Source organism: Dama dama, chromosome 12 (assembly GCF_033118175.1).
Source record: "Dama dama isolate Ldn47 chromosome 12, ASM3311817v1, whole genome shotgun sequence".
NCBI lineage: Eukaryota > Metazoa > Chordata > Mammalia > Artiodactyla > Cervidae > Dama > Dama dama.
Window position 1 is genome coordinate 32,293,359 of NC_083692.1, and position 14,796 is coordinate 32,308,154.

General features: G+C 40.2%; 1 long non-coding RNA gene across 1 annotated transcript; it reads left to right on the forward strand.

Moving 5' to 3' along the window:
• Positions 1 to 2,604: 2,604 nt before the first annotated feature.
• Positions 2,605 to 14,510, forward strand: LOC133067189 (uncharacterized). Its single transcript, XR_009695219.1, has 3 exons — positions 2,605 to 2,698; positions 2,798 to 2,854; positions 14,463 to 14,510. It is a non-coding gene; the product is annotated as an uncharacterized LOC133067189 (long non-coding RNA).
• The last annotated feature ends 286 nt before the right edge of the window (positions 14,511 to 14,796 follow it).

Below are 14,796 nucleotides of genomic sequence, written 5' to 3' on the forward strand. Positions count from 1 at the left end.
CCCCAAAGCTAGATAATGATGCTTCAAACCCCTGTATATCCTTTCTGCACTCTGTGTCCTGACTGGGAGCCTATCAGAAGAATGTGAATAACGAGGCTACATCTTCTACTGACCCAGTTGTTTATAAACAAAGGTCTTCCTTCTAGGAAAGGCAACAACATTTAAATTGCTGAAAATTATCAGCCTCAACTCACCTAAATTTCATCGCAGTGCTACTCATTTAGGAAATGGGAACCATGAGAAGTTTCCCTTTTTTAAAATTGCCTCCAGATGTGGCATACAAAGAATCTTTATTAAAACATCACACAGTAGCCAATACCCTACAATTTTTTCTTCTGTCCCTCAGTCAGAAGACAAGTAACAAACCACAGATCATAGAAAAAAGAGCTCTAGGTGTTGTCTGGGAACACTTTGAAAGTTGCAAAGGCCCTCACCTGCCCCCAGAGCCTCCAGCCACTTTACCCTGCCTAATCATACACTTAACACGTTATTACACTATATACTTATTTATGATGTTCATTATTTATTGCTTCTCTCTTGCTAGAATGTATGCTCCATAAAAGCAAGAATCTTTGTTTTGTTCTCTGATACATCCCAAGGGCTTAGAACTGTGTCTGGCACACTGTGGTGGCTCAAATAAATATTTGCTGAGTGAATGAATGCATGAGTCCATCTGTCAATTAAAAAAATTTCTTGTAGGTTTTATTGGAGTATATAGTGTTGTGTTTGGCAGTTCTTATTAGGTCAAAATCTCTAGGCCTCAACTGAAAAGTGGCACTAATTTCCTATTCCACACAACTATCAGAAGGATAATCCCAATCTTAATTCCAGATACACTTTGTTTCACTCTCTTTACCCTGCTTTTCTTCTGAGAATATCTATTTTTGTCAATGGTCACACGATCTACTAGTCCTAACACTAAAATTCTTACTCTGTTACACTTCTCTCTTCTTCATCCCTCAGATCACTAAATCATCAGATTCCTGAAGATGCTTCCTTTCAAATCTCTCTCCAATTTGTCCCTTTCTCTCTACTCTCATTGCCCCTGTCTACACAATTATCACCTCAAATAGGTTCCTAATTGACCCCTTAGCCTCCAGTCTCTCCCCCCTACAGGTTCTTTTGCACATCATAAGCATCATTTTGATCACATCAGTCCTCTTCCAAAGCCAGCTGTGATCTGGCCGACCTAGCAAACCTGGCCTTTCTGAGTGGTCAAATGGTCAGGAGTTAAGTCTTGAAGAAATAGAAAGTGTTGCATAGGCAAATGAGCTATGATATGTAGGGGGAGGGGAGAGGATCACAACTGTCAGGCTACTGAACTTGAACTCCATCCTGGAGACTGACTGGAGACAGAATTCATGGTCTATTGCAAGATATTTCTGACTATCAATTCAGACCAATTGTCTACTATAGCTCTGGCAGTGTTGAAGCTGCTGGGTATACACAAGGGAATTGTTTTTATTCGATTCTAGGGCAGGTTGAGAGAAAGCACCAAAGACCAGATACACTTTCTTATAACAAAGCCTCTGTCCATGCGTTTACTTGGCCCCAGATCCTGATGCTGGGAAAGATTGAGGGCAAGAGAAGAAGGGGGCAACAGAGGATGAGATGGTTCGATGGCATCACTGACTCAATGGACATGTTTGGGCAAACTGCAGGCGATAGTGAAGGACAGGGAAGGTTGTGTGCTGCAATCCATGGGGTCTCAAAGAGTCAGACACGACTTAGCAACTGAACAACAGACAATCTCAGATTTAAAATAAGCACGGTTAGCCAGCCTAGTCATCACTATGCCTACTCTCTTACTCAAAGCTGCTACTGCTGAAGACGTGGACCACAGGTTAGGTAGGAAAAAGAAAAGAAATGTTTCTTATAAGATATGAGTCAACAAACTTTTTCTGTGAATAGCCAGATAGGAAATATTTTAACCTGTGGACCTTACGCTATTACAACAACTCAACTGGGACACAAAAGCAGCCACAGACAACACTTAGACAACTGGGCATGGCTGTGTTCCAAAAAAAACTTTATCTACAAAATCAGATAGTAGGCAGATTTACTCAGTCAGTCACCATCTCTACTCTAAGGTACTGGGATGTTTCAAATCTAATGCTTTGTTTTAATTAGAGAAAGTATCATGGAGGAATGTAAAGACAATGGGTTTTGGAGTTCAGAAAACTAGAATGGAATTCCAATTTCACAACAAAACTTGGGGCCTTAGGAAAATAAACAGCCGTTTCCTGATACATAAAATGAGAAGCCACATAACATGGTGGCCTGTGGAGTCAATCTACTTGGGTTCAAACCCCAGGTCTTCCAATTTCTACTTTTGTGATCTCTGGCAAGTTCCTTAATCTCTCTGAGCTTCAGTCTCTTCAGCTGTTTTCATGGGGATGAAAAATCAAGCCCTCCTCATTTTGAGGATTAAGGGAGATCATGCATATTAAGTGCCTGGAACAGAGTAAGCACTTAATAACTGTTAGCTTTCATTATCGTTATTATTACTATTATATTACTGTGACTTTCCTAAGGAGTGGCTATTGAGACATTACACATAAAAGCATTTGTTTTCTTCTTTCAGAGACTGAAAACAGAAAGGAGTTTTTCTGCTCTTGTACTTTGAACATTTTTCACGCAACTACAGGAAAATGAAGTCACCTTGTAAACCAGCCCCTGCTTTTTCAGATGATTGCCTGTAAGTGGATTTCAAATTCTGAAGATTATCATGCATAATGTATTATGCTTATGTAAGGATTAAAATTTTTCCATTGATTTTTCTTTTGCCTCCATCAAGGGCTTTGTTGGACAGGACTTCGTCTCAAGAGGAGGATGCTTTCGCTTTCTCCAAATTGTGAGCACAAAGAATTTCTTTCAGGCTTTTAGTGTCTTTAAATCAACTAATGTGGTTTTTGTCTCCAATTACAACCAAGTTTAAATTCTCCAGTACACACTAGACTCCCATTCCCATGTTAGACATGAAAGTGTCCCAATCCATTCAACACCATTAAGGAAAAACAGGACTGGATTTTGGGTGGCTCCCCCCAGAGCACCCTGTCCTCCTGCCAGTTGGTGCCAGAGCCTTAGGGAATCTTTTATTCCAGGGTCCTGTGACCAGAGTTCAATTATAATGTATGAGTGATATTTCAAAGCACAAAAACTAGTAGATATTATATTCACATTGTATGGCACGCATCAAGAATAACACTGCTCTGAAGTCCTTAGCAAAGATGGTCTTACTTGAGTGAGAATCTGTAGAACCACTTTTATTGTCTATTGTCTTTATTAAAATGAATCTCAGGGGGACTACCTTGGTGGTCTAGTAATTAACACTCTGTGCTCCCAATCCTGGGGGGCCCAGTTCAATCCCTGGCCAGGGAACTAGGTCCTGAATGCTTCAGCTAAGACCTGGCACAACCAAATAAATTAAAAAAAAAAAAAGATTCTTAGAAATTAATGACTCTTCACATAAAGATCCCTTAAGGCAGGGGTGTGGACTGTTCCCTTCTTTTCATGTCACCAGTAGTAAGCATAGGGTCCTTCTCCAGTCTTGCTTAGAGTGACATGCTGCATTTCAGGTTGTCTCAGACAATCCAAGTCACCGTATAGTCTGCTCTTTGTTAGAAGTAATCAGCCACAGGGGCAGAGGCGGTAAACAGTAATTAATATGCAAATTTTCAAGTAACTTGCCTCTTGGTGCTGAGGCTTCTTTGTTTGTTTGCACAGTCGTGGACAAACTGGGGTTTGTCTTTGCCGTAATTAGCAGGATAAATATAAAATTATGACACTAATCGTTAGCTGGCTTTTTAAAAATGGTAGTATACGCCTGCTGTGCCTGAGATGCTGCAGCTCAGTAGGGGGTTCCTTCAAAAATGAATTTAAAAGTGCCGAAATACCCATTTTAATTAAAAGGCAAACATTGACATGAGTTTGTCACTTCAAAAATCATAGTTACTGGGCAACAAATCATCAATGCATATATTAACAATTAGTATTTATACATCAGTCGAACTAATCTCAATGTAAAAAAAAAATCACTCTTTTATAATAAAAATGAAGAGTAATATTTATTAAGTGCTCTGCACCAGGCACTATGCTAAGCACTTTTCTTGTATTATTTCAATGAATCCTTGCAGCGGACAGACTGGGTGGTGCTATTAATACCTACATATGTGGAAGCCAATACTTTAAGATAGGTTTTCCTGAGTCTGCTCTCTAATTGGGGTGTCCTCAAGATTATATTTGCAGCTCTCATTTCTTTTTTTTTTTCTGGTTGTCTCTACTCTGAGAATTTTTACCATTTGGCTGCTTTCAACTGATTCTTCACCACATACTGATGATGGCTTAAACCTGATTTTTAGCGCTAACCTGTCCCTCCTTCATTCTAGTCCTCATCAGTCTTATGTCTGCTTCCAGGTAAAGCCCACATTCCTTAGCTTTACTGATATGGAAGACTTCCTACAATCTGGCCAGCTAATTTCCATCTTTTATTTCCCATTTTATTCTTGCATTATTTAACTCGGCTCCCATTATTTAGTGCTAATTGGCAAAATTATTATACTTGTTCCTGGGGGTGAGGTGGGACGGGAAAGAGTGAAATTTTTAAAAAGCACCAGTTCTCAAGGAGGTTCTAGTAAGAGTTCAAAGGAAGCAATGATCAACTTCTAAACTAACATGTAATTGCCTTGATTGTGGAGAAGTGGATATAGGAACCCAGTGTTTCTCTCTTTTGGTGCCACAGCTCAGCGCCTTAGAGACCGTGTATGGCATGATGCCACAAAACCCTTGGCAATGGGTTTCTTCCAACTTGAAGCATATATCCCTGAAGTTCTTCCTTTCCAAGTCTCAGCTGTAGGTTTCAGCTGTAGGTTTCCTCTCTCAAAAAGCCCTGCTTCTCCCAAGCAAATGAGGCATCCTTCTGCCTCATTCCCGCTACAGCCTTCCTTTGACAATTATAATATGATATCACACCATAGTGTAATCTCGTGTTTGCCTGGCTGTCTACCCACTGAACCATGGACACCTTGAGGTTAGAAACAGGATCTTTTTTTCTTTATGTCTCCCACTTCTAGAACAGTGCTGGCACCTAATTGGCACTGGTTGCTCTTTGCAAGCAGCCAGACAGTGTCAGACCTGCTAACAAAGTCAGAAAGTGCCTTCAGAGAGGAAATTAACAAGTCAAAGCAGAGCCCAGTGAGAAGGAACCTGGAGGAGTCACTGGGGAAAAGCTACCTCCAGGCTCGCCTGAGCAAATGATCTCCAAACCTCCAGCTTATTACTGAGGGCTGGGAATGGAAGAGGCTGCAAAAGAAAGACTTGGCAAAGTGACTTTATAAACTGCTCCATTCCAAGACTTTCTGAAACAAAATACCCCAGGTACTGCCCTTTGAATCTGGCAACTTCAGGCAGGTTCTTTGGGAAGAGAAGTAGTAATATTTATTCTACTCTTTTAAGAGATGGTGAAATAATGGTGCCACTGGAAGGCAACTTCCTGGATACTGCCACAGAGGTAGCCACTAGAGGTCTATAAAACTTGACCTTGGTGGATGCTCAGAGGGATCCACAGCCCGAGAACTGTGAGGCCTCTTTTTGGCATTGTCTGTGGCTCCAGACAGACATCATGAAGGGCCACAGACAGTCAAGGCAGGAGGCAAAATCAGGTGTTATGAGAAGGCAAGCATCCCTGGGTTTTCAATGTGCCTTCAACCTCCCACCATTCCCCTTATAAGACCCTCTCTCATCAGTCACAGAAGAGCACCACAGCATCAGTTATTCTCAAAGGATGGGAGAGTGTCCCCAAAACACACACCGCGGGGGTACAGACTGGAAAATCCTGAGTTATTCTGACGACACTAATAGGACAATACCTCCAACCTCCCAGAACTGACATAGACAAGTCAATCATCCCATTTTCCGTGCTTCCACTCTAGCTCTTTCTAAAGCCTTTGTGCAGAATGCTGGGTCTAATGGGCTAGGGACCCAGGAGGAGCAGAGGCTCTTTGAAAGCAGGCAGTTATTGATCAGCTCCTGCTGTCCAGTAAGAGCAAACTGCAGGACAAGGCATTTTTTGGCACTCCACAAGAAAGCTCATTTTTTTTGTTTTGTTCTTGGCTGTGCTGCACACAGCATGTGGGATCCTAGTTCCATGACCAGGAATTGAACCTGCGCCCCCTGCACTGGGAGCACAAAGTCTTAACCCCTGCACTGCCAGGGATGTCCCAAAGTTCGTTTTTAAAAAGAGGGAGGCTTCCATTGTTTACGAAGGAACATAAATAAATAAAAGAAGATTGGCTGTAACCTCAGTCATGAGTCAGGCAGTCAAGTTCAGTGGCTTAGAGCAGGGATTCAGAACCAAATAACCAGGGCTGGATCCTGGGTTGGTTATTTACTTGCTGCACAATCTTGAGCAAGTAAATAAAAATTCCCAGTTAGCTCAAATGGTTAAGAATCTGCCTGCAATGCAGGAGACCTGGGTTCAATTCCTGGGTCAGGAAGATCCCCTGGAGAAGGGTATGGCTACCCACTCTAGTGTTCTTGCCTGGAGAAGTCCATGGACAGAGAAGCCTGGTGGGCCTCAGTCCACTGGGTCACAAAGAGTCAGAGATGACTAAGCGACTAAAACATGACCTTGAGCAAGCTTCTTAATTTTTGTCCCCTGTTCCTTGGTCTCTTTACTTTTAACACATAATTAACAATCATACTGACCTCGAAGAATAATTGTGAGGATTCAATGAGCTAATGTATGTGCAGTGTCGAGGACAGTATTAGGACAGAGTAAGTGCTATGTATTTCCTTGTACTATTACTAGACTGTGGCCTCCGCGAGGATGAGAATTTTTGCTATTTTATTCATTTCTGCATCCCAAGTACCTAAACCAGCACATAGAAAGTACTCCGTGAATAATCGTTGAGTGGATCGAATGAATATATCTGGCTGACATTATTCCTTGCAGTTTTGAACACCACAAAGCAATATCACGTTTAACTGTCCCCTGGCCTTACTCAGGTCCTCTGGTGTCCTGCAGCCTGTAAAGGTGGTGTGCAGCCTGGGAGAAGTAGCACTGCAAAGAAAAGGATGAGGCAAGTTCTGAGACCAGCTCTGTCCCTGCTATATCTGTGGTCTATGCGTCTCTGAACTATAAATGTGAGAGTTGGAACCAGAAGATCCGCATATATGTCTCAGACAGGAGACTGACCATGAAAGACAACTGACCACAGACTAGGAACAAAATTGGGTGGCTTAGCTGGTAAAACTAGGTAGGCTTACAGAGTCCTGCTCCCAGGAAATGAATGTTCAACCGTAAAAATGTTCCAAAGGGCCATCAAATATTATTCTAAAAATCTGTAATTCTTCTCTGGAATTATAGTATGCTGCTTCTCCATCACAAATGCTTGTATGTCTTATTATGATTTTCACTCTAAATGGGTGAAAAAAAGGGGTCAGTTCAGTCGCTCAGTCATGTCCAACTCTTTGCGACCCCATGAACTGCAGCACACCAGGCCTCCCTGTCCATCACCAGCTCCTGGAATTTATCCAAACTCAGGTCCATTGAGTCAGTGATGCCATCCAACCATCTCATCCTCTGTCTTCCACTTCTCCTCCTACCCTCAATCTTTCCCAGCATCAGTGTCTTTTCTAATGAGTCAGCTCTTCACATCAGGTGGCCAAAGTACTGGAGTTTCAGCTTCAGCATCAGTCCTTCCAATGATCACCCAGGACTGATTTCCTTTAGGTTGGACTGGTTGGATCTCCTTGCAGTCCAAGGGACTCTCAAGAGTCTTTTCCAACACCACAGTTCAGAAGCATCAATTCTTCAGTGCTCAGCTTTCTTTATAGTCCAACTCTCACATCCATACATTACTGGAAAAATCATAGCCTTGACTAGATGGACCTTTGTTGACAAAGTAATGTCTCTGCTTTTTAATATGCTGTTCAGGTTGGTCATAACTTTCCTTCCAAGGAGTAAGCGTCTTTTAATTTCATGGCTACAGTCACCATCTGCAGTGATTTTGGAGCCCAAAAAAATAAAGTCAGCCACTGTTTCCATTGTTTCCCCATCTATTTCCCATGAAGTGATGGGACCAGATGCCATGATCTTAGTTTTCTGAATGTTGAGCTTTAAGCCAACTTTTTCACTCTCCTCTTTCACTTTCGTCAAGAGGCTCTTTAGTTATTCTTCACTTTCTGCCATAAGGGTGGTGTCATCTGCATATCTGAGGTTATTGATATTTCTCCCAGCAATCTTGAACCTAGCTTGTGCTTCATCCAGCCCAGCGTTTCTCATGATGTACTCTGCATATAAGTTAAATAAGCAGGGTGACAATATATAGCCTTGATGTACTGCTTTTCCTATTACTGACCTGAAAATTGCTATGCTCCTCTGAAGACCTTGAAAACCTGTGGACTCTGTGTGGCCACAGAAGGGATGCTCATCACTGCTACCCCTCACCTGGGAAAGAAGCAGGTCTGTGGAACAGCACACTCAACATTCATTATTGTCAGCTCAACATTCATTATTGTATCAGCACCCAGATTAGATTGTTTACATAATGATAATTACTACAAGAGGGAGGACAGCATTGAAAGGTGCCTGTGCAGTGACACATATGACCAATGAGGAGCTCACACCACACACGGAGCACAGGTGAGCCTCTCATCTGGCATCACAAAGAAACTGAGGCAAGATCCAAGCTATCACTGGTGGTGTGGCTAGCATTAGTGAACATGGAGCTAATGGAACTCCTTGCTGGACAATCTCATGTTACTTAGGCCCAGTAAAGCATCCAATCTCCACTCTTCCCTTGTCACAAGCTAAACGTAACCTGTGGGATTAAGGTAATGACTTACTCCAAGAAAGCCTCAAATCATTTTTGAAATTTACACAGCTCTGCTCTGAGAGACAGGGAATTTTCCTTGAGCCTAGTGCTGTTGGTCTTTCCTCTAAGGTATGATGCTTATGCCTCACAGGACTTCAGCATGCACCCACTCAGCTCTTCATAAAACAAAGCTTCCTTCCTACCTGACACAATGTTGGCTCTCCAGATCCAAGGAAGTATCAGCAGTTTAAGTGGTTTATTCTCTGAACCCAGTGAGACCTTGTTTAGCATTTAAGCCTGGTCTAAACAGTCCTGAGCTTCCCTGTTGGCTCAGTGGTAAAGAATTCATCTGCAATACAGAAGGTGCAGGAGATGCAGGTTTGATCCCTGGCAGGAAGATTCCTTGGAGGAGGGCATGGCAACCCATTCCAGTATTCTTGCCAGGAAAATCCCATGGGGAGAAGATCCTGGGGGGCTACAGTTCATGAGGTCACAAAGAGTCAGTCATGGCTGAGCACGCACACAAACAGTTCTGATCTAGGTTTCTCCCACATTTGGAGGTTATCAGTCCTTTTCTTAAAAACAGACTTCAGTTATGAGCTCTGGTTTAAGAGGAAGTTTTTCTATTGCCACCTGTTGGCTTTCCAGCCTCTTTCTGAACCTCTTTCCATCTGCTCTGAATTCTGTTTGGCAGCCTTTGAATATTCATTCTTTCATTTGGTGAACCATCACGGGGCACCTATTGAGTATACATTATATATGTATTATACATGACACTGAAAAATACAGCCACTGATGTCTTTCTGGTGGCCACTATCTCAGCAGCTGCTCCTTCATCTCAATCCTCCCTGACATTAGTAGTCCAGCGTTTACTTTACCTCCTCATTATTTGTATTACGTTAATAATACATACTCACCACAAAACAAATAAGAAATACAGAAAAGAAGAAAGGAAAAAAAGAACTGATATTTGAAATCATTTGATAATTACTTTTCTTTTCCAGGTGAGCAGATATCATATCATAATACCAGATACAACATAAAAGGGGGGCAAATGTATTTTTATTTCTTCATGTAACTTTTTGTTTGAAAGTAATTCTAAGCTCACAGAAAGTGGCAAAAATAGTACCCTTCACTTGTTTTTCTCCAGTCATCATCCTACATAACTATAGTGCAATTAAACAAAAATAAACAATTTACCAAACAAAGTGTTCAAAACATTGTCAACTACAGTGTGATATCAAAACCAGGAAATTGCAGTCGTGTGTGTGTGTATTCTATGTAAACTTATCAGCTGTGTAGATTCATAGAATCACTACCACAATACACAAGATATACAACTGCTTCATCACCGTAAGGCACTTCCTCATGCTACTTCTTTATAGTTGCACTCACCCCTGTCTCTAACCCTTGGTTAATAGCAACATGTTTTACATACCTGTAATTTTGTCTTTTTGAGAACATGATAGAAATAGAATCATGCAGTATGTGACCTATTTAGATTCGCTTTTTAAATTCAGCATAATGCTCTTGAGGTCCATCCAAGTTGTTGCATGGATCAATACTTCATTCTTTTCTTTTGTGAGTGCTATTCCATGGTAAGGATGTACCACAGCTTGTTCAGTCATTGAAGGACATTGAGGTTGTTTCTGACTTTTATTTTTTACAAAGAAAACCTATATACACATCCATGTGTATGTCTTGATTTGACCATAAGTTTTTATTTCTCTGGGATAAGTGACAATTGCTGGGTTATATGGTAAATGCATTTTTAGTTTGATAAGAAACTACCAAACTGTTTTCCAGAATGGCTGTATCAGAAATCTAGTTTCTCCACGTTCTCACCAGCATTTGGTATTGTCACTATTTTTCTCTGTTCTAAGTAAATGTATTTTTATAATTTACAGTGTTGTCCCAATCACTGCTGAACAGAGTAAAGGCATTTTTAATAGCAACAGTATCTCATAAAGCATGGAGATAAACACAATGAAACTTAACTTCCTAACTACTTTATTAAAAAAACACTAATTTCTAAAATACAAGATTTACTTGATGTTTGTATCAGATTCTACCTCTTTAAATATTGGAGTGGGTAGCCTTTCCCTTCTCCAGGGGATCTTCTCAACCCAAAGACTGAACTCAGACCTCCCACACTGCAGGCAGATTCTTTACAACCTGAGTCACAAGGGAAGCCCAAGAATATTAGAGTGGGTAGCCTATCCCTTCTCCAGCAGATCTTCCCAACACAGGAATCAAACTGGGGTCTCCTGCATTACAGGTGGATTCTTTACCAACTGAGCTATCAGGAAAGCTGATTTAAATATTTAAGTATTACTTTAAATATGTAAACATTCATTTAAATATTACTTTAGCTTTTTTATCTAAAATGGTAACAGAAGAGCTCAGCCTGGCATGGAAAATTAAATCATAAAGTTTCACATTACAAGAACATGAAGAGTGTACAAGGTTTAAGGACAGATCCTATAATGATGAGCAGAGCTTGTGTTCCTCATCTGAAGGATGTCTCTATGTTTCATTTTGCTTGGGACTGTCATGGTTTATGCCTGTTGTCCAGTATCTATGTACTTTAGTTTTTTTTTTTTTTCAGAATTTTTTCAGAATTTTTAAGCAAAGTATAGTTAGCAATTGCTGCATTAAAATAAGCTGAAGTAGATTTAAGAGACCTGCGGCAGAGCCAGAGAGATGCTGGGGTTGGTCAAAACTTAAGACATAGAGGCATACTACTGTAACATACGTGAGAAGGTCTAGAAATTAAGTTCTTACATGGTAGTTTGGCCACTTATTGTAAATCTACAACTATTTATTTTATTGATAACATGTTTATACTGCAATATTCGTTGACAGCAATGAATTCAGTAGGACTGAAGGAGTATATTTAGTGGAAAAATTAAGTACTAAGCATCCAAGAAAGTTCATGAGGAACATGTTTCTTAGATGAAGCGTTTATTGACGTTTATCATTCTCCATGGGGGTCATAGTGATATCACTGACCACATAAGAGCCAGAAGACTAAATATACTGAGGAAGCATCAGTATCAATGCTTACTAGTTATTTTAAGAAGAATGCACTGGGAAAAAAAGTTAGCCACTAAAGCTTCAGAAGGTACATTTACACTCACTAACTATGTGAAGTATGTGTTTATATCATGTTTAAATCAAATGACGGTTCTTCTAAATACATTTTAATATGTTTTCAATTTCAAGTTTTATTCTGTACATGGAAAAAGTAAAACCACCAGTTTTATGTTAGTGTCATCATTTACTTCAAATAGAGAAATATTTTAATTGCAGCATTGGTTCAATGTTTTTGATCCAATTCATGTAATCAAAGTAGATGTCGATTCCTCCATTCATGATATTGTTGTGAATGATACTGAAAATTCTGTTTAAAACTTTGACATTTAAAATAAAAAATTTTGGTGACAATAATTTGAGTTTTGATGGAGTAGAACATCATGGTAAAGTGTTCTGTGATGAAACAGAAATGTGTAAGAATTAGTGTAGTGCTCATATAATTTATGCTCTGCTATCCTTAGTTTCTCAGTCATATCTGACTCTTTTCGACCCCATGGACTGTAGCCCACCAGGCTCCTCTGTCCATGGGGATTCTCCAGGCAGGAATACTGGAGAGAGTTGCCATGCCCTCCTCCAGGAGATCTTCCCAACCCAGGGATCGAACCTGCATCTCCTGCATTGGCAGGTAGATTCTTTACCATCTGAGCCACCAAGGAAGCCCCATATAATTTATAGTTGTATCCAAATAAAGGAAGATTCAATTCACAAAACAGACAAATAAAATTACCTATACATAGCATTGGGCTTCCATATAATTACTTCCATATAATTACTTAGATTGTATCATTTTTAAAGTTTAGAAATAAATATAAGTAACTATTTTTCTTAATGTACATTGATATATTATTTTTATTCTATAGAAATGATTTCTTTTTTGAAAATATTTTCTGAACAGACTTTATAGGTTTACCATAATAAAACTAATTGGTTGGTTAATGAATATACGTTTGGGTGACAACTTATGTAATCAGTCTATTTATAAGGCAGCATTTCATACTGAAATTTAGCCCAAAAAGTGGACTGTAGCACACTCACACATACCCAGCTTAAATACACAGATGGTTTGATGGCTCATGTGGCTTTGAATTTGGTTATCCTAAGACTGAGTGATGGACTAACCACAGTATGTGGACCACAACAATGATGACAGAATGCCTCCAAGGATGTCTGCCACACACTGGAGGATTCTTCCTCCCTTGTGCAGAAAGAGGGAAATTCAGTAACAAGAGTGGCTCTGACAGTCCCAAGAGGATAGCTCTGTTTTTCACTGTACATAGACCATAAGGGAAATAATGATGGTCTCCAGTTCTATAAAGAGATGAAGAAAGGGGTCTTGAACAGTCCTTAAATCCCACATTACCCAGGGAAGGAAGAGGGACATAGTCTAACCTTCTTCCATGGTAGCCCTCTGGCTGACCTTGCTTCACATGATAATCTGACTACAACAGTCCGAACTGTTTGGTTCTAGTGGAGCCACTGAAAGATTTATACCAGACTGCACCCCATAGAGATAGGCTTGGCACATTCTGGGACTAATTTGTAACTTCTCATAAACCCTTCCAGATTTAGAGAGTAGCAAGCACAGTGGAAGGAATGTAAGCGTTGAAGCCAGATATCATTTCATCCGCTTTGTTCTCTTGAGCATCAGAACTCCTTAACTGTAAAATGAGAATGATAATAATAGTAACATGCACAAAAAGAGAATAATTTGCTATTTAAAATACAACTATTCCTACTTCCATTCCTAGGGAAGGAGACAATTTCTCTTAGGAATAGGTCAAATTTTGCCCAGTTAGAATGCCTTGATGAGCACCCTGGGTATGGGCCATGGTTTAGAATGATATCAGGGGGAAAAAGAGGAAATTATAGATAAACTAAATTTTAGTAGATATGGACAGAAATTTGAAGGAATTATTTATTCTGAGGTTCTCTCGCTGTGAGCTGCTGTGATCCCTAGATGCAATGCTCTTCTATTATTACCCTAGGCACTCTAAGAAATGTGTAGTTCACCTTACTGCTTTGTAGGGGTGGTACTTGCGGAAATTCTAGGACAGTACTACCTTCATGGACACATGACGTGTACAGTCATACCCCCAAGCTCAGAAGGGCCACATGCTTGGTTTAATGTTCTGTCACCATCTTGAAATTCTTAAATCTTTTTGACCAAGTGCCTCCTTATTTTCCTCTTGCACTGGATCTTACAAATTATGTAGCCAGTCCTGTTGGACCTATGTTCTCCTTGGGGGTCCATGGGTCTGTGGGACAGACAAGGGGAAAGCTCCAAAGGCCAGATATCAATGAGAGTGAGAATTCAGTAGGAACATGAAATCAGAGCTGGCAGTGACCAGAAGAATCTATCCCAATCTTGGTGAGAAAATTGGATTTCCACAGATAATTAGGACATGCAAATCAATCTTATGTAAATTTCAAATGTAGGGGAAGCCTGACATTATCTGCATTACATTAACAATATTAGATAAGCAATATTGCATGTAAGATGGCTAGAACATGATTATTCTCAATAACTGATTGGTATTATTGTTATTTTAGGGTCATATTTGAAGAGCAATGAGAAAGTGTGAAAAGTGTGAATATACATGCATACATGTGCACACAGACATGTGAGTACTCCTCTAATTCTCTCTTCCAAATAGTACATCTCCAAATCGACAAATTTTAGAATCGTGAGTTCTACAAAATCTACTGACCCACATGTCACTTGCTCTTTGAATGACACTCTTTAGTCTAGTTGACTAAGGATTGATTTTATCCCGAAACACCTTTGCTTTTCCATTTGAGGTGGAAGAAAAGTCCTGCTAATAAACTCAGCTTTCTTTGCTCCCTGATATCCGCCCCCTCTCTCTTTAGTCGCTAAGTCATGTCT